This window comes from Nilaparvata lugens, chromosome 3, assembly GCF_014356525.2.
Source record: "Nilaparvata lugens isolate BPH chromosome 3, ASM1435652v1, whole genome shotgun sequence".
Lineage (NCBI taxonomy): Eukaryota > Metazoa > Arthropoda > Insecta > Hemiptera > Delphacidae > Nilaparvata > Nilaparvata lugens.
The window spans coordinates 26618409-26643715 of record NC_052506.1 but is presented as its reverse complement, the minus strand read 5'-3'; the positions used below and the strand labels follow the sequence as shown (position 1 = coordinate 26643715).

At 35.3% G+C, this 25307-nt stretch overlaps 1 protein-coding gene across 3 annotated transcripts in view; it reads left to right on the top strand.

Moving 5' to 3' along the window:
• The window catches only part of LOC111054026 (rab3 GTPase-activating protein catalytic subunit), a 280846-nt gene that overhangs the window by 173704 nt on the left and 81835 nt on the right, over nucleotides 1-25307 (top strand). Inside the window, exon 17 of one of the 3 annotated variants that reach the window (XM_039423430.1) lies at nucleotides 1736-1933. The exons of the other annotated variants lie outside the window; for them this stretch is intronic. The gene's annotated coding sequence lies outside the window, so the exon portion shown is untranslated. Of the gene's footprint in view, nucleotides 1-1735; nucleotides 1934-25307 lie in introns of those variants that run through there. 3 annotated transcript variants of the gene reach the window in all.

Sequence of the window (25307 nt, the reverse complement as noted above, 5' to 3'; positions counted from 1 at the left end):
AGAAACAGCTCAAGACTGCAAAATGTGGGTTGCGTTTGGCAGCAGGCAGAAGAGAAGAATATTCTTGTCTTTGCAGAATCTGTAGAGATTTATGCGGGATTGCCCATCTAATAGGAGAATAACTGGAAATTGTACATTAGATTTTACCAGTTTTGGGTAGAATACATTTGCAATATACTCGAAGAAGGTCTCACTAACCATCCACCCACTGTCAGTCCGACCAATGGCAAATCTAGGAGGAACCGATTCTGCAATGTCTCTTGGTATTCCTTTATAAGGAAATACTATCATTGGATCCAGAGCCTCACCTGCTGCACTGAAATTGCAACGCACAGTAATACATTGCTTTTCAGGTCCAGGAGCAATTTCATAGAAGTTTCTGTAGCTCTTCCGTCCTAAGAGCTTCCCAGACTTGGGACAAATACAAACCCCGGTCTCATCAAGGTTGAAAATTCTTTCGGGGCAATTCAAAATATCTTCCGCATTTTCTTCTTTTAAATATTCTGAGAGCTCCCTGAACCACTCACGGATTTTCAACTCGGAGATTTGAGCCCTTGCTTTTGAAACAATCTCTGCATTCTTCTTTACAATATTTGGATGTCGTTTTAGGAACAAATCCATCCACTTTCTCCCCGGTCGATTATTTGTGAAAGGATTTTCTTTTCCTATATCTCTGATTATTTTTTCAACAGTGTCTTTCACTTCATCTGGATGCATCGGAAATCCCAGCTTTGCTTTCCCAAGAATCCATTCTTCAAGTTTTCTTTCTTCTTCTGGTGTAATTATTGAAGGGGGGCCCATTTTCAACTCAAGTGGCCCATCGGAATGGAGTTTTTTGATAAGGGTACCTTTTAGAATTCCAAATACCTTAGCTGCTTTATTGGCTGAGGACCTCCCTGACTTCACCTCTTCAATCGCCTTTTGGAGTGTCTCAATGGTGTATGCAAATCTCTTTTAGGCTCTTTTTCCTTCCGCGACTGGATGATCTGGTGGGTCCACGTTGTCCTCTTCCTTCTCCATGAGTCTGAAACAAATTGTAAATGGGCAAGTTAGTAAAGCTCATTTTTCATTTCCATAAATTCTATAGATTTTAATCAGGTAGGCTAAGCTACTGAAAAATAAAGAAAATAGGCAGTGCTGTGAAACATGATAAACTAAAATTATATTTCTTTGGAGTGAAAATTAATTATATAATAGAAGATTTATTAAGAAAATGAGTTTTCACATACAAAGCAGAGTGCGAATATCATATTTATTAATTAATACTACTGTTTTCCCTAATTACTGACTTCAAACAATGATTCAATGATTAAATAATCATGCATCATTTATTTGATCCAGTAAATGACCGGGTGTGATCCAGTGAATGACTCCAAGACTTTAACCCCCGGTCATTCACTGGATAGGACTAGAAAATAGCATTTCTCACCCAAGAGAAGTGTTCTCCGGCTCAAAAACTTCATTATAGAAGGAATCAGCTGTTCAAGAGAAAATATAAGATTATATCCAGTGAATGACCGAATCGGTCATTCACTGGTTACCACAGTGGGTTGTGTTCCAATGCATGTCCAGCATTATTACCTAAAAATTAGTTAGGTTATATCTTCCAAAATCATTTGAAATCCATCATTAAGTAATTAAATTCTTGATAAAACCGATAAAGTTATGAAAATGTGTCTCCTAGGATAAGAAAATCAAGTTCTATCTCACCTTTCTTGGATCTTCACTATTGCAGATGGGTAGTTGTTGTTGATCGTCCGACCATAGAGATTTCAAACAGCTTCAGGAAGCGTTGACAAGCTTCTGTGACAGCCAATGAGAAGTGAGATGGCAAGCATATGATCCATAGTTGGTTGTGAGCTCTTCATTCATTGGTTAATGTGTATAATGTGTGTTCTTATTATGATTTTTCAAACATAAAATGGTCATTCACTGGTGGGTGGTCATTTACTGGTACACTTACCCTATGATGTTCAAAATTGTGAAGTTTCAAAATAGTCCAGGCAATGAATGCTCAGAAAAGGGTATAGAGGGAAATGTTTTGAAAACAATTTTTGACTTCGCAGCTTTGTTAGTACATGTTGGGGGGTGAACGTGTCAAAAGTCCTCATCCCTATCCCTTGTGCTAAAGGGATGAGGGTGGTTTAAAAGTTTTCAATGTTTTGCTTACACGCTCATATCTTGGGGAAAATGCGCTCAACCGACATGACTAACAATTCAAAAATGAAGCTTGATAAATTCTCCACAATATTTATTTTGTGGTGATTTGTGATATTTCCAATAGTTTTCGAGATATACGCTCTTAAATGTGTAAAATTGTTGAAATAACAGCTTTTAATCTTATTTTTTGATGTTTCAGGGCCTATAACTCTCCAACAATGCATCGGAAAAATGAATGCTCACCGTAGATTTGTGGAGCTTTTTTTCTCTTCAATTTGATGTATTGTTGCACTATTTCATGTTTTCCTTCTATTGTTATAGCTGATTCTAGGTGGGGGGTGAAATTTTAATTTAGTAACAATTGATCACTTGACAATGAAATTTAAGTCTGGAACATCTGGTACACAATTTTTAACTTTGTAGCTTAATGAATAATGAAGACTAGTTGAGAGTTGAGAGGTAAACATAGCAAAAATACGCATCTCTAGCCCGTCTATTGAAGGTGTGGAACTGCTAAGTTGCGGAGTTGGAAATTCCACCCCCCACATTGAATCTGCTATAACAATAGAAGAAAAACATGAAATAGTGCAACAATACATCAAATTGAAGAGAAATAAAAAGCTCTACAAATACACGGTAAGCATTCATTTTTACGATGCATTGTTGGAGAGTTGTAGGACCTGAAACATAAAAAAAAGATTAAAAGCTGTTATTTTAACAATTTTACACATTTAAGAGCGTATATCTCGAAATCTATTGGAAATATCACAAATCAACACAAAATAAATATTGTAGAGAATTTATCAAGCTTCATTTTTGAATTGTTAGTCATGTCGGTTGAACGCATTTTCCCCGAGATATATATGAGCGTGTAAGCAAAACATTGAAAACTGCAACTTTAAACCACCCTCATCCCTTTAGCACAAGAGGTAGGGATGAAGACTATTGATATGTTCACCCCCTAACTGGTCCAAAACAAAGCTGCGAAGTCAAAAATTGTGTTCAAAACATTCTCTCCAAATACCTTTGTCAATATTGGTCTTTTTTGCATAACTGAAGATCTCACATTCAACACTGAAGCTGCTGCAACAGTCGTGGGGATGTGTGTAACTTGTGAAATTATACATCAAATTGAAAAGAATTTGATGCTCTATAAGGCCATGATCAGCATGGATTTTCCCTATCGATATTAAAAAAGTTAAAAGAGCAAAAATAGCGAAAAATGTGACTTTTTAAAAATATCACATCTTTTAGAGCGGATATCTCGAAATGTGAAAGAGATATAGAAAAGGTTGTTAAATCAATATTGTTGGAAATTATGTAAGCTTTAATTACTTATAGAATAGTCATGTCTGTAAAATGCATAATTTTCGAGTTGAAAAAATGGTACCTTTGAACCACCCCCATCCCCTTAGCACAGAGGGTAGGGGTGGGGACCTTTGATATGTTTACCTCCTCACCAGTGGCGAAGCTACCTATAACTAAAAGGGGAATCTAAGAACTCTGAAGCTTACTGCTTGTCTTTCAAAGCACATTTTTATTCAAAAGACAAAGAAGAAAACGGAGTTTGAAGCAAATACTTCACCAGATCATTACACTCATTCATTGTATAAGTATTAAAAAATAAGCAATTATGCTAAAAGTTTAACAAATTAAAGATAAAATTCCCAAATTGAAAAAGGATTTGGTTCCATTATTGTTGAGTAAACCAAAGCAAACAGCAAAACCGAGTTGTAGGTTAAGAACAAGCCAAGTGTTACACGAGTCTCAAACCAACTGATTTATTTGAAATTGAAATCTTCAAATTTCGATAAGCTTCGATGTTTGAAGACGTTTGTTTCGATGTCGACCGTTCGATACATCGAGATCTAGACGGAACTCGAACTATGAACACAGCTGGACTCCAAGTCCTACTACATAGCTATGGTGCTACGTCACGTTGTCATAGCAACCATACAATACGCCCTCCCATTATGAATGAATTGAGAGGCTCCTGAGTTGGAGGCTCACCATGCAAAGAATAGCTGAATAGATAGCCAGTCGATTGTCGGCCGGACAGAGAGCAACAGAACAGTTTGAAAGGCGGTCTGGCCTGTTCTTATCTAAATTTGCAAAGAAATGTATGCTTGCTAATAAAAAATAATATTCACATCAATAATAATTAATTTTGGGAAGTCTCAGACTCTTAGATTCCCCTTCAGCTTCGCCACTGCTCCTCACTACCCTAAACAGAACTGCGGGGTCAAAAATTGTCTTCCAAACTTTTCCCTCTATAACACTTCATTGACTGGGCTACTAAACCTGTTTGATCTTTTCCAGAGATCTATTATTCATCTATGGCATCTGTGATGGATAACAATAATATAACGGCAGGGTCTAACGAAGTCAATATCATCATACCGTACTCGTTTTGTTATAGTCTGTTTTGACTGAATATATTGAGTCAAGTTTTGTGATAAGTATTTGTTTTCAAAGTATTGGGATAAACTCTATGAAAATAGAAAATCATATAGGTGTATATTCTATATACATAATTCTGATGTGCGTTAACAAGTTTATTTTCATGGTTTTTCTTGCAGGCGGCTCACTCATATGCTAATCCTTACATATATGATTAATATTCCACTCTCAATTTATAAAAACCTTTCAGATGTAAGACTGAAATAAAATATTTCATCAGATTCCATACGATAATAATCATGAGTGAGTCAACGTAGATTCAAGATTGATTGATTTTATGCAACAATATTGTTGATGAACGTAGTATTGTTTCAATATAATGCAGTGGTATCCAATCAGCTGTTGATTGATTATCGAGTTAATTCGACACAAAATAATTGAATTATCATGTTGAGTAGCACGTTAACTAGGTACTATTGAGCCTGTCATAATGAAATATAACAGGCTACTGTTTTATGAGTAGCGTGATTGACATAAGTAATAGTTTATTTGCTGCTATTCCTAGAAGCTACTATTCCATCATCAACTAGATTAAAACGCATGAATATAGTCCAGTGAGACTTGATACAACTTGATACAATTTTGCTGATTATAATAATATCATAAATATAATTATTGGTTTTTAAATTTTTCAAATGTTTCATTCAATAAATACGGGCAAGCTTGTTAAACACATGCTGATAGAGTTACCCAAGTCTCTAATTATATTCAAAATATTATTTCGTAAGCTCTTAAGAATTATATTTACTCTTTTTTTTTAAAGGTATCCAGAGATAATCCTTACTACCATAAAAGTGTTTTTTTTGTTCCGTCCCCCTAGAACCGGCCCTGTCCGTCTGTGTGCGGCATCACCCTTCATAATTACTGGAAACAATAATTATTAAACATACTCAGCACTTACTTGTGTATAGTGAAACCAGCAACCCTGGTGACGTGCGTTGGGAAAAATGTTACTCACGGAATTTACCAGCCCGATCTCGAAGTCGGTGGTGATTGTTTGAATCTCCCACGTCAACAATTGATTTTTCATGTAGGTTAGTAGTCTCCTGTAACTGTCCTCTGTCTTCCTCTTCATGAAGAAGAACGCCACCGGAACAGCCTGCAAAAGATAAGCAAGTCAATAGCAATTGATTGTCAATTTAATCGTCTGAGAGTCATATCAATGCTACTTTTTGGTATGATAGGTTCAATATTATATTTATTTATGTAGATTTTACACTAGTATAATTAAATTAAGAAATGTGTGTTTGAAAATGTTACTATAAAAAGATAATTTTACTCACTATATTCATGTACATAGCATGTACAGAGATGAACTGTTGCGCACCCCCTGTGGTCGCCTGGGGACAGTCTTGAATGTAGCGTCCATAAGAATATGAGGCGCCTCCGCTGGATGCCACCTCAAATGTTGCAGTATTCTGTGACTGACGAAGCCCTCGGCCAACGGCTCCCCGTCCGCACCCCTTATAGGCTCGTTGAGGAAAAACTGTGTGTTTCCAGTCGTGAGTCGTAAACCCTCACAACCCACTTGGCTCAGTTCTTCCCTCAACTCCTCCAGGGTGCGGGGAATGGCCCGATTGGAGATTGGCTCGGTTGTTCTTCTTGCCCTCTTCATCGCCCTTCTGGCGTCCACTGCTGAAAAGCAAGTCAATAGCAATAAATTTATTGTCAATTTAATCGACTGAGAGTCATATCAATGCTACTTTTTGGTATGTATAGAGAAGAACTGTTGCACCCCCTGTGGTCTCCTGGGGACAGTCTTGAATGTAGCGTCCATAAGAATATGAGACGCCTCTGCTGGATGCCTCCTCAAATGTCGCAGTATTCTGTGGCTGACGAAGCCCTCGGCCAACGTCTCCCCGTCCACACCCCTTATAGGCTTGTTGAGGGAAAACTGTGTGTTTCCAGTCGTGAGTCGTAAACCCTCACGACCCACTTGGCTCAGTTCTTCCCTCAACTCCTCCAGGGTGCGGGGAATGGCCGGCTCAGTTGTTATTCTCGCCCTTCTGGCGTCCACTGCTGATAAGCAAATCAATAGCAATTGATTGTCAATATAATCGTCTGAGAGTCATATCAATGCTACTTTTTGGTATGAAATTTTAACCAACCCAGAATGGGGGTAGAATTAAGAGATCTCTAAGTTCTAAAGGCGAGTCATGGGACTGCATTAAAAACAAACTTTTCCCACGAGTTTTCCGAGGGAAGTCATTCACACTCACACTTGAAGGGGATGTGCCAGTCCCAACACAAAACACAACTATATCTAGCTCATGGGGGAATTCGACCGAGTCCTTTACCTAAACAAAATTAACTAACTTCCAAAATAACTGATGCAACACTCATGAATAACATTAATAATTCAATTCAATAACTTTTCCTATTCAATTCACTTTTCAAATAACCTGATGATGATAATAATATCACTTACTATGATAACTCATGTCTAAGTCCTAATTAAATAACTTGAAATCAATAAAAAAATATACTCTTCTCCAAAAAGCAAAAACAATAATTACAGTATTTATCTTCCAACTCATAATAGAAAATAACATAAGCCAACTTAGTATTCGTTTGCATTTCAATCATGTCTTCCATTGTCTCGCATTCAACAATAGGAATTTTCAAGCTGAATCATAATATTGAATGAATCACTCAAGATCATCTTTGTTTACATTCAGCACAAGGTCAATAAAATAGTACGGTAGCGCTACAGATATGAATACAGTTTTCACTTCCTTCTGTTCTCTCACTCTCTCTATTATCTCTATCCCATTTTATTGATCACTTTCGTTTTTCATAATACATTTAAAATAATTTATACTGCCACAGTTTCACAGTTATTCATTTCTGCTGACTTGATCTCATTGTTAAAACCAGTAAAGTAGTAGTCCAAGGCATTCCATCACAATTTTCTCTGTCCAATTTCTTAATAATCTCTCTCACTTTTTTATCTTGAACATCACTATACAAATCAAAAACTGTTTCTCTTTCACACTTTACATTCATTACAAATATTCTCTCTATCACATTCTCCTATCTTAGGTAAGTACACTATTCAGGACTACAATTTTGAGACCAGCATAGAAATAGTTACTACCTCGAAGAAAAAAAAAGAACAACACAAAGAACAACTACACTACACGGATTCCCTAATCCATAACCTGATAATACCTCACTGTATTATCCAGTGAAATTCATGTTATCAGTGCAAATCCCTCCGGATTCCTACATGGATATCACCATCCATGACTTCATAATACCCCACTGTATTATACCGCTGAAATTCACATTATCAGCTCAAATCTCTTACCAATACTATCATTATAAGCTTGAGTTTAGAGTCCCGCTGCGGACAAGGAAAATGGTTCATGTCTGAGGTCCATCTTTCCCTTTTTGTTGAGCTGTTCATTGCCAGGCTCATGCCAAACTAAACTAAATCTCATCTGCACTAAGCTGATCTGACTTCTCAATATAATATGATCTACTCAATCCAACCATAATTACTGAGTCATCAAAACAGTTAGTACAGATTTTCATCAAATTCAGCTCTTCATTATTCACAATCGTCAATACACGTATTTCTCATCACAACTTATCAAAACTCTCAACAATTCTGATCTTGATCTTCTTATTTCTCTGTTCTAAATCTGTTGGCATTGATCAAAAAGTTCCATGGACTACAATTACACTTACACTTTCTCATTTCTATAAAACATTTGAATTTCTCTTTTCTAAATAATTTATCTAAATCTTATCTCATATAATATGACAAGTTTTATAAAATACGCTTAGCCATACTGGGATAGAGATGCGATTTAAAACAATGCACTTTCATTGCATTGTTACTGCTAGGTGCACTCGTAATTTGATATCTGCTAAGCTTATACAACTTTTCTCACGGCTTTCATTTCAATTTTCAATAACATCTTCTCAACTTCTAAGATAAAAATTATGAAATTTCTCAAACTGATATTTCATAAAATCATTTAAATTCTTCTAATTCCTATTACCAAAGCATTCGTTAATTATAAAACGGATCATACTCGGAATATAACAAGTTTTTTAACATAAAATATTGTCCCATGACTCAATTGATCAACAAAAATAAAAATAGCAAACTCATGTTAAAACATGTAGAATTCCAACAGCAAAAAAACCAAATGATTCTATAGACATTCTTGCAGTCTATTCCACCGCTAAGCCACCAGTTTTGTAACCAACCCAGAATGGGGGTAGAATTAAAAGATCTCTAAATTCTAAAGGGCGAGTCTTGGGACTTTATTAAACAACAAAATTTAGCATTCTATTAAACTTGTAAAATTTTATTAAATGAATTAAACTAATTTAAATTTGGACAATAACAAAAATAATCTATATCGGTTCATTGCACATTCTAATAATTCAAGATGACTGCATGTAAAATTTTGCTAACTGCTTATTTGGATTCTAACTGTTCACGAAGGTAGCGTGGACTTTACTCATTTCTCAATTACAAATTTATGATACTAGGGACTCGGTCATTCAAGGGTTTTTAGCATGAGCTAGAAAATATAATGGCACTAACAATCGATCAATTTATAAATTCATTACTATTTAGAAATTTTCACTACACTGATTACTCCCGGATAACTTTCTAATTTGAACAAACATTGACATATTCACTTTAAATAATTAATAAACTACTTCAACTTAACTCACGGCGAAAAATAATACATATTAACAAACTTTAAAAGCAAACAAATTCAACACACACGTTAATTTTGAGCCCTCGAGGCCCGAGGCTACTACCTCTGGATTTTAAATGTGATTTCGGCCGCGGCTTGATTGGAACTGAACTATTCCACGCAAATTATGTTCCCCTTCCACCAACGAGACAACGGTCCACGTGGAGACGAGCATAATTCCGTTGGAAAGGAAAATAATGCAAGTTTGAAATATTCCCGAATACTCGTGTATTTTCCATCGCTCACGGAAATACAGTTCCGTGAGAATACCTCAACCCTGCATAAAATTGGAGTCTTCCCCGACGCAAGTTAGCAAAATCTTAATGTGAGAAAAATATTTTTTAACAGAAAAATAAAATTCTCACGATAAAAATTTACATTCAGCTATAAGATCACTAAAGTCTCATTGTTGAAGTCCTTATCCTACACTTTTCGAATGAACCCATACTAAGTTTATCTCTATGAAAACACAAACCCATAATTAATTGATTTATTTCAATATCATCACCATCACAATAGGTTCAATATTATATTTATATAGATTTTACACTGGTATAATTAAATTAAGAAATGTGTGTTTGAAAATGTTACTATAAAAAGATAATTTTACTCAGTATATCCATGTACATAGCATGTATAGAGATTACCGTCAACTGGGGTTACTTTGTGCCATGTTTCACACATTTTTTCTAGTCATTTTTGAGATAGCAATCTAATATACATTTGTATATTATTTCTGAATAACCACAATATTCACCTCTCTATTTCTGCAAGAAAAATTTTATTATGATTATAAACGTATGATTAATTAATTTATATATGTGGCACAAACTCACCCAATGGGCTGGGGTGACTATGTCCCATGGTTTTTTTTCATATACAAAAGCAGCTGGAGAACCTAATAGCACAAAGTAATACTTCTTGATGCCGTCTTTGGATCAATAATAGTGATTTGGGAAGTAAACTGTCTTTCCACAAAGGCTGATTTCAATGTCTTTTCATGAAGAGAGAACTTAGTAAAAAAAATTACAGTCTTTACACAAAGACTGATTTCACTGTCTTTTCATGAATAGAGAACTAATTAAAAAAGTACACATGTTTCCACAAAGATTGATTTCACTGTCTTTTCATGAATAGAGAACTTATTAAAAAAGTACACGTCTTTACACGAAGGCTTATTTCACTGTCTTTTCACAAATAGGTAACTACAGAACTGTGCATTGAAAAAAATACAGTTTAAATTGACACTTGTTTTACAGACTAGCCTATAGGTATTCATTGTATTTATCCATTTCTGGAACATGGAATACAATTCGTTTGGATGAGCCCATTGGAGTTGGCTCTGAAATTATCTGCATTATATCACGGAATTTATAAAACACTGAATCTGTCAGAGAAGGCCACTTCCAAGACGGTCCACTACGAATCATGGTTTCAACTTTAGCATCTTTTTTATTAACACTTTTCCAGGATAGAATGTGCTATTATATTTCACTATCACAAAGTCGTTTATCTTCACCTGCATCACTGAAGATTTTTCCAGTTCTTCTTCATCAGAACTAAAACCAATACTGTCATCTGAGTTGGCAACAGAAAAACTGTCTTCTGTATCTGAGCTGCTGCTTACAAAAATTTGTCTTCTTTTCCTTTTTTCTTTGGAGGCTTTCTTAATTGGATTAGGAATTTTAATTCCTCTGGGTCCAGCAACTGGCACAGATTCTCTGTCCTCAGTTTGGGGTACAATTTCAGCAGTAATACTACCATTTACATTTTTCTTTGTTTTTTTCACTTTTTCTCCTTCTTTGACATCCCTTTTAGTTTCCCTCTGTTCCCTCTTCTTTCTTTCTCTTTCAATTGCCTGCTGCTCTTTTGCTTTGATGACCTCTTCACACGTAACACTTTTTCCATGAGGGAGATCAAGCTTGGTTCGAACAATTTTTTTTGTGTGACTTCTTGTCTCCTGCTCTCCAATTTATTAATGAAAATTTCACTTAGATCTTTTTCAATACCAGCTCCATCCAGGATTCCCTTGGGAAGTCTTTCCAACACAATGCCCTTGTCAACAGGGTACAACCCACATTTTCTGAATCCCGATATTAGACTGTCTTTTCCGGTGAGCTTCAAGTTTACAAACAGCTGTTTCAAAAGTTTAGGGAATTGATGTTTCGGCACACAAGGACATCTTGAACCCTCGTCAGATTCCTTCCATGCATCAAGTATTGCTCTCCATTTGATTTTCATACCTCGGAAATAAGCAACATCGAGTGGTTGCATGATGTGCGTAGCGTTGGGTGGGAGGGAGATGAAGAGTATATCGTTTTCCTCACAGGCTTTCAAGACAGCTAAGCTGATATGCGAACTCAAATTATCGCCAATTAGAATTTTTTTCCCATCTTGTCGCCTCAATATAGGCAACATCAACATGAAAAACCAGTCTTCAAAGACGTGATGGTCGAACCAACCAGAAAATGTTCTGTTATAACCTGCCCCCTCAGGCCCCCCCTCAGGCCCCCCCTCAGTCCATGGAATCATCATTTGTTCAGCCTTATAATTAATATAGACTGGAGCTACAGAGCCCTCTGCATTTCCACAAATCATTACTCAAGTACTAGCCTTTGAAGAATTTCTTATCATTTCTAGGTACTTACAACCCCTCTTGGTAATAATCTTCTTATTTCCAGGATCATCCTGCAAATTAGTCTCATCATAGTTCCATATGTTTGATGCTGGAACTCCTTCTGCTTCCTTCTCATAGTTTTTGAAAAATGAATCAATTGCAGCATCATCATTGGAAGCACGAGCATGCGATATATTCCTAGCTAATCTTTCACTGAGTTTATCAGAATTTCTCTTCAAATATGATCTGGCCCAATCGTTGCCTGGCATATTATTTTTGAACTGCCTTACCTTCATTCCACGTTTATCTAAGTAAGCTTTAACAGTAATTCGCAGATCCAAGGTGGTAAGAGGAAAACCATATGCTGACGTTGCAATTAGATGAGAAGAAATGTGTTTTTCCAATTTTTTTGAAAAAACTGTGTTTTTCCATTCGTGAGTCGTAAACCCTCACGACCCACTTGGCTCAGCTCTTCCCTCCACTCCTCCAGGGTGAGGGAATGGCCGGCTCGGTTGTTCCTCTCGCCCTCTTCACCGCCCTTCTGGCGTCCACTGCTGATAGGCTGTGCATAGTTTCCGGGTCTCTGAAAATTTAAATTCGAATCGCAATTGAACCAAATATGCACCAATATGCAGACAGTTACTTATGATAAACTTGATATAAAAAAACTATTTTGCAGTCTACCAAAACATTTCAAATTAAAAAAAAAATCTAAATCAAATGTTTCTTTATTTTGACATCATCAAGGCTACAATAATTTGGAACAAAACAATTTTCCATTCATGATCAGTATTACAGCATCGAAACTATTACAGCATCGCATAATTTTTTACATTGTAATATAAATAATAAACATTATTCAAAATTGCATACTAATCTAACAAGATGTCGAAAAAAGGAATACTACTTGCTTGATTATTAAAATTGTTTGCAAGTAGGAGTATCTTACATGAAAAAAAAGTTTTTCAATTGCTGCATTCACGCACAGATTCACTCACCACTCACGCATTATAATAATATTTCATGTGTTACTAAAATCAAAGTCAACCAATGACAGTGAACAAACTCTCAATATTTTCAAGAGGAGAAGAAAGAAGCCACTTAAAAATTTGTTTTCTAAATGAATTAATATTATTAACACTTTTTATGTAATCAGGCACATTATTGAACAATTTAGGACTAAGAAAGACAAAAGATTTTTGAAAAAAGGTGTAAGCTTTAGGAGGCCTTAGAAGATTATTTGCTGCACTTCTTGTGCTATATAAGTGATTGCCCTCGTACAATTGCCTTCCACGATCTCCTGATTGGATAAAGAATGAAGATAAAACTTTGAAAACATGAATGTAGCGTAATGGTGAAAAATTAAGCATTTGGAAAATTGGAAATGAGTGCTCGGTTCTCCTCACACCTTTCATGACACGTAAAATGTATTTTTGGATGGCGATTAACGGCTTTAAGTGGGTTTTATATGTGGAGCCCCAACAAGTTTCCATTGTTCAACTATAGTTTTGATTCCATACCATCACTATATTCTACAAGTGGAAAATACATTGTAAATATCTAAATCTACTGGAAATCAACCTTGCCTTATTTTCAACTTTCAACACATTCTCCGAACACATATGCAACTAAGGATGCTATGAGGAGATTCTATCATTAGAATCATTTAGAAACATTACGTTACAATAACATAGAATTTCTTTTAAGGCAATGTTTTATCAGTGAGTTGAACAGTCAGATATTGCCCATAAATTGAGCTTTGTGTATTTTTTCTTGAAAAAGTGATGAACCATTTCATTTATGAGCTCACCTCACTGTTTCTTCATTCAATATATTAGCAAGTGACAAGTTTGCCTCTTCTTGCGCCCGCTCCTTCAACTTTGCCATCATAACTAATTTTCCAGCTGTGCTGGCGTTTGGTTGATGGTTGTGAAAAGGGCTGTTGTGTGGTGGGTGAATGGGGGAGCCCCCTCCTCCAATGACCAACATAATCATTTATTAAAACATAACTAAGTCGGATAAAAATTATCCAGAGACCAATAGAAAGGAGACATTCTCCCCGTTAATCTATACTTATAAAACTCATCTCACTGACTCACTGATCACGATTTCTGGAAAACTACCGGATGGATTGCAACAAAACATGGAATATAGCTTTCTTATACGTCCTAGGTGCTCACTAAGAAATATTTTGGGGATATTTCAACTCTAAGGGTGGTTTTTAAGGGTTTAAGTTTGTCTTTTAGCATGTATATTCTTCTTCTCTTAATTATAATTGAAATGTCCATATCATAATATGTTACTATAGAACTATAATCTAGATAGAGATTCTCTTCGAAACAGCTGTTATCTGGCAACTAAATCAATAATTTTGTCAGATTGGCATTAAGTTGAGATGACTTCATTAGGTTGGCACCAAGTTAAACTAATTAAAATGCATTTATCGAGAACAGAGGAGCTTTTTTTCAAAACTCAACATCTCCACTCATGATTTTTTTCATAAAATGTAAAAAACTTATAAATCATCAGCTATTCTATATTCCTTAAAAATTATTTGTCCTAAATTTTACTACTAAGCTGTGAGTTCAAGTGCTTGAAATGAAAAAAAAATTGTTTTTACCACTCACACAATTAAAAAAAAAGTTTTGGACATGTTGACTTTTGACAAAAAAATATGGATATGTTGACTTTTGAAAAAAAAGGCACGGATATGTTGACTTTTGAAAGAAAATCACAAAATTAACCTAACATAGCTATAAAAAAGGATCACTCACTGAATACAGTTTTAAATATGAAGACCACATTCATCTTCCAAGCAGTCACAGACATCTTCTTCTTCATCCTCGTTGGTCTGCTCATCATTGTTGGAAAGAATGTCTTTATACCACTTTAATTCAGGGATTGTCACCCAATCAGCTCCAAAATGGCATGCCAGCAAATTGAGGACATCTCTCTTCTTTTCTGCTGAGATGATGCGCTGTGGACGATTCTCTTGCAAAGGTATACTTCCCTCAATCTTCTTTTTTTTTAACAATGGATTTGAAGTTCTGGAGTTCAGTTGCTGAAGAAAATTTATAATTCTGGAATAGCTGAATCTTTGTTGTTATTTCACCAGTCCGTTTACTTTTATGTTTCAAAATGTATATCCGCTTTGATTCACTTATTCCTTTTATTTTTGAGTAAACTTTTTCGAGGTCTTTTATTTTTAGAATTTCCCAGTCCTTTCCTAGCTCCCTCACATATCCTACTTCTTTGTAGATTTTATTATATTCCGATGGAATTTTGATCTCAGTTTGTTTTTTCAGTAACTTTTCTACTCTTCCAAATGCCCTATCTGCAGGCAAAAAAGAGTGACCTCGAACTGGAAAAGTCAACTGAATACTTTTAATGTTGTCACTTGATTCGGTTTTCAACCAATGGCATAGTATGTGGACAATGTGGGCATTACGATTTTGTCCAGCACAACCATCACAGAACATAGAAATTTTGTCCACGTTATCAAATGAGAGTGATCGCAAGTATTGGATGATAGCAGATCCTATTTCAGTTGCGCCTCTGCTAGCTTGATTTTCCGTCCATGTGAAAAAAGTTGGATTTTTGGAACTGAGTTCAACACAACAGAATGCATAAAATGAAATCTGCCTGCTATAGAATGTTTCCTGTATATTTGATTTTGGTAGTGGATGAACTTGTTGTAAGTCAAATGCAAATGCAACACATGAATCTTCATTTTGAGCAGACTTCATCAAATCATAGAAAGCATTGGCCCTCAGTTTATAAATTCTGAGTTCTGTTCTCAATGATTGTGTGTCATTATTACACCTTCTTCCATCTGTGTGTGTTTGAATTTCATTTTTCACTCGAGTACAAAAAGAACAAGCATCAGAAGCTGGATTATTGAATCCTATATTAAATTGTGTGGTAAAAATCTTGTAGAAAAATGGGAAAGTTACTTTCAAGTCTTGTTTCAAATTGTACATCTTAAATAGTTTTGAAATATTAAGTTCAGAAGATAAATAAACTCTCTTGCTTTTCTGTCGATTATAATGTGACTCACTTGCTGGTAGTTCATTCAGGAAATTTATGACACTGTCCTTCTTGGGTTTGAATTTATGGTACGTTGTTTTCGATCACCCCCACGTTTTTCAACTGGAACATTGCCTGTATTTATCAATTTCCCAACTCTAAGTACCCGTGAAACTGAAACACTCATTGCAAAACAGAAGGACTTTTTACACACTGGAGTCATTTTCTTTTGAGATTTCAAAAAATAGGTAAGCAAGACAGACTTAGGTTTCGATCCATCTTTAGTTCGCTTTCGTTTTGGATCACGGGCAGAAATGAATCTCAACAGAATTTTGTCTTGGTCAACTTTAGATTTAGCTGCATAAAATTGATTGCGGTTAACAGCAATATCAGAAAATAATATTGTCTTACACTTGAAAGCTTTTGTATTATGATTACATGGCTTTGTCTTTCGTTTTAGAAGCACGAGGTGTGGGTCAGAATCACAGTATTTTTACTATTATTTCTAATCACTCGCGATTTTTTACGCACCCCACTGTTGATTTCCCTCACTTTAGTTGGCAAATCCATGACTATTCTTGAAAAACAGATAAACGACAACCAAAAATCCAACTACCGATAAAGAAATTAAAGACAACAAACCCAACTAAAAAAGAAACAATCTTATTCTCATTCTGTAAACTGCTGGTAGGAACGAGATTTAGTCAGCAATGCACAGCCTACACATATGGCTGTGTACTTTCATGCATGTCATTGCCAACATTACAACTGTAAAAATATATTCTATTCAATTCGAGAAAAAAAATGGTGGAAAAGTGTCGCGAATTTTGAAAATCATATGACGAAGTATTGATAAACATAGCTTCAAGTGGACATGTTCACTTTTGAAAAAATACCAGATTCTTTGTAAGGCATTAAGCAGGAGATGTTCACTTTTGATAAAAATTCTGTGAATGATTACTGTGGAAAGGAGATGTTGAGTTTTGTGAGAAAAGTTCATTTTTAAGCATTTATAGCATTGGATATGTTCACTTTTGGTACAAAAACGATGCCTTGACAGCAAGATATCAATCAGTTTGAATATTATGAAACATTCAAAAACTCAATTTGAACAAAAAGTGGAGATGTTGAGTTTTGAAAAAAAAACTCCTCATATTGATTGGGCACTGCTGCTTCAATCAGAGCTATTCCTGGGATATGCCATCTTATTTATCTCTTTTCTGTATAGGGCTACTTAATCAATTGATAGAAGCAACTCCTGTCATAAAAGTTTGTTTTATGAAAAACAAAAATTATCTATACTCCCAGGAATATAAATATAAAGAAAAATGAAAATCTCAGTACCTTTTTTGAAATATTTTATCACAACATGTTTCGGACATTTATGCCATTTTCACTGGAAAATGGCATAAATGTCCGAAACATATTGTGATAAATATTTCAAAAGGGGTACTGAGATTTTCATATTTCTATTCCTGGGAGTATAGATAATTTTTGTTTTTCATAAAACAAACGTTTATGACAGGAGTTGCTTCTATCAATTGATCCTATTCTATCAAGATTAATTTTGTTTGTATATCCGACAGATCGCGAAATGTGTTTAAACAATTACGATGAAATTTTAATAAATCAGTATGATATAATATATGGAGGGTATTTTTAAAACTTCAGAAGTGTCCGTTGTGGAATCTGTTTGCAAAGAATGAGGAAATTCGGCCAAAATTCAACTTGGGCGAAAGAAAGGGGTTATTTATTAAAACGGCCAAATAGCTGTTGTTGCTTTTCCTAATGTAAAAATATCTTCCATAGAAGTAACGCGCTTTTCCCATGGATCAATTATTATTCTCAAACATTGATTGTTTTACCAAAGAAAGTAGAAGGTAGCTTTCGATAAAAATATAGAACTAGCTTACCCGGCGAACTTCGTACCGCCAAGAAGTCAATGTATCTCATGTCACACTTGACTTTATTTGGTGAATGATGAAATTTATCTGACAATCAATATTTCCATTCACATCTCAATACGGACTTCCTATGTGCTTAGTTATGCAGCATTTATTATTCCGACATTGCAACATATTTTCAATCAATAATTGGTAGTAATATCTATAAGTAAAGTGTTGAATTAAAAAAATAGATACCGGTAAGTTAGATCAGTGTTTCAAAGATGAATTTAATGTTTCCATAGTTGTTGATTGTCAATAGATGGTCCAGGAAATATGCGATGTACGATCAATTACACAGAATTCCATATTCTTTCCATCTTCAATTTTAGGATGAATATAAGCTAAGCTAAATTCAAAGAAAAATTCAATTCAGTCTGTCATTCTTCAGTAATTAATGATTGCAATATGAACAACTCTCTTTCATGAGTTTCTCAATGATAGGGGAGTGATAATAATATTATTCGTATAGGTTTTCTAAGGAACGATAATCTACACCAATTAACTACGGTACACTAACGTCTACTCCAGACCACCATTCTATTACCAGTACACAATTGATCACAGGGTGACGTATTTATTATACAGCTGATAACTTTAGATGCAAAATTATAAGTAGCCACTCGGCCGAAAATTTCAAAACATAGGTCTGTAAAAAGGATTAATTAATAATTATTATTAGACCCCCTATTAAAATTTCTGGCCAGAAAACATCCCCAATATTCACACAACATATTCCCAAAGTTCCATGCCGTTCTGTCAAGTAGTTTTCGAGTCTATAGGGAACAAACAAAAAAACACACAAACTAACAAACAGACATTCATTTTTCTTATAGAGATATGCATAACAGTTTGTTGACTGTTAGTATTCCTCATTAATAGCATCAATTCTCCCCATTCGAACAATTCTGACACATTGATGTGAATCTTACTATAATTTGATTACTTCAGATTAGATGAAGAATGTTGATGATCGCTACTGTTTCAATTTCAATCGTGTTTGACTATTTTTACTTTTGATGCCAGCTGTTATTATTATATGAAATAAGCTCTCATTAAATGTAATCATAATCATTGAAGTCAATAAATTGTACTAAGGAAGCAATTTCTGTTTGAATATATGTGTTTGTGGATATGTATGTATGTCGGATGGATCTTGAAAACAGCTCTAACGATTTTGATAAAATCAAGAATATAGTGGGTTTGCGACAAAAAACATTATTTTGGAAAAGGTCTCAACTCTGGGAAAATTCGCTGAAGTTCCTTGAGAAAGGATTATTGGTCCCTCAAGTAGCAACTGATCAGAAAAAAGTTTTCCATAGTCTGTTGAAAACGTAAGAGAGTTTGAGCAAATGAAAAAGATTATAATAATTGCTGTAGTTGAGATAACAAATTTGGCGACCTTAATTTAAAACATTGCAGTATTCATGGAACATCTGGAAGAATAGGTTCAGAATGTGACCGGATGATATCAAAATAAATTTAAAATCGATCTCTCCAAACATTATGGTAGTTGAGTGTAATGTTCATTGTGAGGTGATAGAAATGTGACTAATTTCTTCAGCTTCTGTTGTATTGGTTCCTCTGTTGCTCTATGTTTGTACGCAGCCATGGCCTTGAGAGAGCCAGTTGCACTGTCTGTTAATTCATAATCCGGACTAAATACCATGAGAACCAATGAGAGAAGCCTTCTATTAAAAAAAAAAACATATCTCCGATTAATTCTCATGAAATTTAATCCTGATTGAAATTGAACAGGATTTTGTGCTACTGGGCCTGATATTTTCATGTTTCTAAATCAGCTAAAAGCTAAGTCGAAAAAAAAACATAATATTCCATCAGCTGCTCCTATTTCCTTTTATGATGTCATTGCATGGCGCAAGACAAACCTATTGATATTCATAGATCACAAGTAAATACTAAAGTTGTCAATTGAGATAGAAATTAAATTGAGTTACATGTTAGTTTGCATCCAAATTTTCATCCCTAAGCTTTTGATTATAAGCTAAGATCAAAGAAAGAAATCATATAATGGTAGTCAATAATCAAAGTGATTGAAAACACTCTATTCAGATGTATGCAAATTTACATTAAAATGATCCCACTTCAATATTCATTATAGTAAAGTTTAGGACATGAGAAATCAGCCACAATATGTTATACTAACTATTATGAATGGAATCTTATGTATGAATGGACTTCCATGGAAGAAGGAATTAGTGGATTGGCTGCTTTTACACTTTTGGATAAGTGAAACGAAAAGTAAGCGACAGGCTATGCCAAAAATTCCAGAAAAAGCAAGAGATCCATGGATAAGCTACCAGAGTCATCAAAGTCCGAATCAACTTAATTTGGAATTTAATGCTCAATTGCATCAATCAAAAACAAAAATAAGATGATCACTGCTAATTTGATAACTGTCAACGGGAAATATTAATTACCAATGAATAAAGTCGAGGGCGACTCTTAAGCCCCGCCCAATATTCTACAAAATTCGGTGCAATAAGACTACTCTTCTACAGAGCACTCCCAACACATTAATTAATTATTCGAATGATTAGACTCAATAATTTTCATGCCAAGTTGTGGCGTAATCTCAAAAATGATTATAATAATTTTGGAAGGACTTAGATTATAAATGTTTCACAAAAATAATTTTAACTTTTAATTCCCGTAGCGAAGCACGGGTTCCCTGCTAGTTTTATATAAAATTATTATGACTTCCCATGATTCTGAGAGAAGTGATATTCAAAAGAAAAACAAATCAAAAGAAAAACGAATCTTCCCAATGTTCCAATTTTATCTTAAAAGTTAAATTTCCTTTCAATCCAATTACCCTAAAACTTTTTTAGCACTACTAAGATATCGGGGGTGATATTCTACATCCAATTCTGACGTTGAATTGGAAATTTGAGAAAGTTGTAATTTCCCACGATTTGGTAACTCTGTAATTTCTTGGGATGGAGGGCCAAGTCTCAACTTATTTTACACAGACTATAACTTTGAACTTTTATATGTAATTATTGGTTTTTAAAGTTTTCATATGTTTCATCCAATAAATACGGGCAAGCTTGTTAAATACATGCTGATAGAGTTACCCAAGTCTCTACTTTTATTCATAATATGAATAAGTCTCTACTTATATTCAAAATATTATTACGCACATTCTTAAGAATTATATTCACTCTTTTTTTTTAAAGGTATCCAGAGTTGATCCTTACTACCACCATATAAGTGTTTTTTTTTTGTGTAGGGTGGGCGCCGGTATGCTGTTCGCTTACACTAGAAAAATGAAAATTGTCTAGAACCGGCTGTGTGCGGCATCACCCTTCAGAATTACTGGAAACAATAATTATTAAACATACTCAGCACTTACTTGCGTATAGTGAAACCAGCAACCCTGGTGACGTGAGTTGGGAAAAATGTTTCTCACGGAATTTACCAGCCCGATCTCGAAGTCGGTGGTGATTGTTTGAATCTCCCACATCAACAATTGATTTTTCATGTAGGTTAGTACTCTCCTGTAACTGTCCTCCTTCTTCCTCTTTATGAAGAAGAACGCCACTGGAACAGCGTGCAAAAGATAAGCAAGTCAATAGCAATTGATTGTCAATTTAATCGACTGAGAGTCATATCAATGCTACTTTTTGGTATGATAGGTTCAATATTATATTTATTTATGTAGATTTTACACTAGCATAATTAAATTAAGAAATGTGTGTTTGAAAATGTTGCTTTAAAAAGATAATTTTACTCACTATATCCATGTACATAGCATGTATAGAAAAGAACTGTTGCACCCCCTGTGGTCGCCTGGGGACAGTCTTGAATGTAACGTCCATAAGAATATGAGATGCCTGCCTCCGCTGGATGCCTCCTCAAATGTTTGAGTATTCTGTGACTGACGAAGCCCCCGGCCAACGGCTCCCCGTCCGTCCCCGTTATAGGCTCGTTGAGGAAAAACTGTGTGTTTCCAGTCGTGAGTCGTAAACCCTCATGACCCACTTGGCTCAGTTCTTCCCTCAACTCCTCCAGAGTGCGGGGAATGGCCGGCTCGGTTGTTCCTCTCGCCCTCTTCATCGCCCTTCTGGCGTCCACTGCTGATAGCCTGTGCATAGTTTCTGGGTCTCTGAAAATTTGAATTCGGATCGCAATTGAACCAAATATATATACACCAATATGCAGACAGTTACTTGTGATAAACTTGATAATAAAAATAAAATAAAAATATTCTGCAGTCCACCAAAACATTTCAAGAAAATATCAAAATCAAATGGTTCTTTATTTTGACATCAATAGGCTACAATAATTTGGAACAAAACAATTTCTCATTCATGAACAGTAAAAAACTATTACGCTTTGCCATCATAACCAGTTTTCCAGCTTAGCTGGCGTTTGGTTGATGATTGTGAAAGGGGCTGTTGTGTGTTGGGTGAATGGGTATCCCCTCCAGCAATGACGAACATAATCATTAATTAAAAAATAACTATAGGTCGGATAAAAATGATCATGAGACCAATAGATAGGAGACATTCTCCCCCTTAGTTTTATATAAAATTATCTCGCTTTAAGACGTCTCATGATTCTGAGAGAAATGATATTTAAAAGAATAACAAATCATCGTGATGTTTCAATTTTATCATAAAAGTTGAATTTCCTTTTAATCCTTCAACCCTGAAACATTTTTAGTACCACTAAGATATCGGGGATGATATTCTACATCTAATTCTGACGTTGAATTGGAAATTTGGGAATGGTATAATTTTACACGACTTGGCAACCCTGTAATTTCTTTGGATGGAGGGTCGAGTCTCAACTTATTTTACACAGACTATAGTATCACCGTAACAAGATCACCGTTATTTGAAATAAATTTCTTGGAAAACTTTTGTCAATCCTTTTTACTTTTCGAAATTCTTGAGAATACATATATATCTGTTCCTAACATTGCCTCTGTGGAGAATATTTCTTTTTCAGTCGCCCAGATGCCATCATCCCCCATATTTTTCATTTTTTGGGGTGGAAAATATATTTCATAGGTTCTGAGCGCATCAACTGCACCAGATCTTGTCTTATTCTATTGTGGTATTCTTCACTCCCAGTGATCACATAAGAAATTGCTCGAAACTAACTGTTGCCATCAGGCTCAATTTGTCTTATACCAAGAGGTTCAGTGAGTGCGGTTTTGTCTGTGAAATTAATTATAGTTAAAGGATTGAATAATTTGAGATTATTATCGTCTCTCTTACCAATACCTTTGCTCCCTCATTCATTCTACTACCGTGAGTTTCCTGTCTCTTATCAAAATATATTTTTTTTTGTATTTCTTGCTCTTTAATAATATTTTTTGATGCTATTTTCTACTATTTTTTTAATTTAATAACTTTTTGTAAATGATTTTGAAATAATTTGTAATCTAAAAACCAATTTTCTTCTTTCAGGATCTCTGATTGTTTATCTGTTTGTTCATCATTAAGCCTTTCTATGGTGTCTATCGGGAGGATTGGTTCCCTATTATATAATAGGAAAAAAAGGGTGAAGCCTGTGTAATGACCCCGTCAATGGGTCAGGCTTCAGAGGGTTAAGGATTCATAATGTTTAGAATTTCCGTCGAAAGGAGGACACAGTTTAGCAAGTCTAGCAAATAGTCTTTAATTATTACCTTTGTAGACAAACATGGTGCTTCTGAGGTACCTCGAGACGTGCGAGACGGGGAGCCAGGGTGTGGCCCGATGACCAGCGAGCGAAGAGGTGGATCTACTAAAAACGTGTCACTCTACTGGTTGCGGCGAGAGGAATGTCGCCAAAAGATTTACGCGAATAAAATGAAGGCAGATCCACCCACGCGACGTTACGCGGTGTTATCAATAATAACGCTCTCTCAAGAGAGAGAGGGTGAGGGCGTTCGCCTACACACTACATTACTCCCCCCTTTAAAGAAATGTCAAGCACCCTCAATAAGTAACAATCAATTGGGTGCTGGTCATTTACATAAAAAAATGTAACATAATGCAATAAAATTTCAACAAAATTTTGAAGAAAATGTTCCCAAATTTAACAAAATACCAACCGGAGAGAAAATTAAATGATGTACCGTCTCGAAATACCTGCACAATAGTATAGAAAAAGGAAGCACCGTAAAATGGCAATCAATACAAACATATCAATATATCAAATACACGAATACATGATCAAATACATGGATACAGCAATACAAATACATCAATAGGTGAATACATCAATACAGCAAATACATCAATCATATAGGCGATTCATAGTCAAAATGATCAATGCAAAATAAAACAGAACGTTAAATGGAACATACATAAGAAAAATTTAAAGAAGCAATGAATGAATATACTATATCTTTGAAACTAAATCTCTCGTATTTTATTTGTTTATTCAAGAGAATTCAATTATAGGCCTGGCGAGGTCTTTCCCACAAAACATGAAATTATTTAAACAAGTAATAAAGCATAAAACCAAAGTATAGTATTTGAAATTAATCTAAAATCAGTACTTAAATTTCATTAATATCATCATTAATTCATTCAATCGTTATAATTGCAAAACATATATCAAGTGATTAAACTCTACAATGCTTTACGTCAAACTGTGAATGCCTTTAGAAGTAGAAAGATAGATGGATAAATGAGAAACACAACAAACATTCAAATTACACAAATAAAAATTCATAAAAATGATTATTAGAGTCCAAGTGTACCCATTTGGAGCAACACTTAAAAATATCTAAAGTCTGAGAACAATCATGCAAAGAAGATAAATAATTAGTGTAGGTCCAATAATGCAGATAGAATATTAATCAATGATCAGTTTTTTCACTTCAACACTTGTTCACGGTACTCGTTCTCACATTAGTTTTCAAGCAGTTACTGTGCCTGGTTTTTGGTAATAGACGGCACTCGAAAGTGGTTGTGTCGTCACAATTGGCGATGCTGCTGATCCAGTGGCAGGGGCCAGTGACCGATTTGGAGAGGCCTGTGACCCCTGTGACGCCTGACGTCTCTGTGGCGACGACTCGATGTCACCCAATGGGACAGTGTCAGCAAATAGACTGTCCGGGAGGGACGAGGTACTGGCAAGGCAATGCAGAAGTATCCGCGAAGCTTTCATGACGGCGATGACAATAGCAATCGTCATGATCGTAAGAAGGACAGTATACATGGTGTCGTGAGAGTTGTCTGCCACTGGTACTCCGCTCATCCACCTCTCCGCGGCTGTCATCTCGTGCGCCAGCTGATTGATGGAAACCCCTGGCTCTGTCGCTGTAATCTGCTGCTGCAACTTATGTATGCGTTCGTTATGTATGCGTATAGGATGTGTGGCACTCGAGTTTTTAAAAAGTTCATGTAAGAG